Here is a 1,307-nt window from a genome sequence, read left to right as displayed (position 1 = left end):
AGGAACCTCTTTTTTTTTTTTTTTAATTTTAACTGGCACGGTGGCTCCTCCCCATATGGAAGAGAAAATTTTGTCCCTTTTAAAAAGAAATGCCCAAGGTTTTTGCTAGGGCAGGGCAAGGGATGGGAGGGCCTGTTCAAGTTGTCTTTAGCTGACTCGCTTAGTTCTTGTTTTAAATCCCACCTGGGGAAAGCAAAATGATTGCTAAGAGTCTGAGGTCAGCCTGGCCTACATAGTGAGTTCAAGGCCAGCCCAAACTACATAGTGAGACCCTGTCTCAAAAAACAAACAAACGGCAGTGCTGCCTGGCCGCCAGACAGGGTGACTGGGTTAGCGGACAGAGCTGCGATGTTGACCAGGTTCCTGGGTCCACGCTATCGGGAGCTGGCCAAGAACTGGACCCCGACAGCCACTGTGTGGGGGAGCTGTGGGCGCTGTGGGGCTGGTGTGGGTCATGGACTGGCGGCTGATGCTGGCCTGGGTACCTTACATCAAAGGCAAGTTTAAGAAGGATGATGAGTCAGCTGCCCCTTTCGGAACCTCGTGGTGTCTGGTGGTGCGGAGAGCCCCCGCGAGGATCACCAAGGACACTGAACAGTTTTGATATTTTAATGCACAGAACATCAAACCTTACTCTGAAAAAACCTGAATATCATGGACTGGCGGCTGATGCTGGCCTGGGTACCTTACATCAAAGGCAAGTTTAAGAAGGATGATGAGTCAGCTGCCCCTTTCGGAACCTCGTGGTGTCTGGTGGTGCGGAGAGCCCCCGCGAGGATCACCAAGGACACTGAACAGTTTTGATATTTTAATGCACAGAACATCAAACCTTACTCTGAAAAAACCTGAATATATAATTAAAAACTTTTTTAAAAAATCCCACCTTGGGCTAAAGCTTCCTGGCTGGATTTCCTTGTTCGAGTGCAGGTAATTTAAAACCCATATTTGATGAGATGAGCAGAATAAATAGCATTTAAAATTTCATTAAAGAGACTTTGTATATGGAAGCAGAGCCATCCCTATTCTTAGCCTTTTTTATTACCGGAGTAAATTCAAGAGGCTTTTTTCCCCTTTGGCTCCATTCTGGTTAAGTAGAGTCATCAAGGGACTTGAATACCAGCTGAGCCATCAAGGGGCTCAGAATACAAGTAGAGCCCTCAAGGGACTCAAAATGGCTAAAGGAATTTTGCTTAGGGAAGTTCTGCCTCGCTTCACCGGAGCTAAAGGACTGGGTAAGGCCAACAAGTGGCTTGGCCCCTTCTCCCTAAAGAGTTACTGGGTCCCAATATGAAGACAAAGCCACCCCA

At 47.4% G+C, this 1,307-nt stretch overlaps 1 pseudogene; it reads left to right on the top strand.

Annotated features, from left to right (window-relative positions):
- Positions 1 to 348: 348 nt before the first annotated feature.
- LOC104862810 lies at positions 349 to 604 on the top strand (annotated as a pseudogene).
- The last annotated feature ends 703 nt before the right edge of the window (positions 605 to 1,307 follow it).

The sequence above is a fragment of the Fukomys damarensis genome, unplaced genomic scaffold (genome assembly GCF_012274545.1).
Source record: "Fukomys damarensis isolate Sample0158 unplaced genomic scaffold, DMR_v1.0_HiC HiC_scaffold_17, whole genome shotgun sequence".
NCBI lineage: Eukaryota > Metazoa > Chordata > Mammalia > Rodentia > Bathyergidae > Fukomys > Fukomys damarensis.
This window is presented reverse-complemented; position numbering and strand designations above follow the sequence as displayed.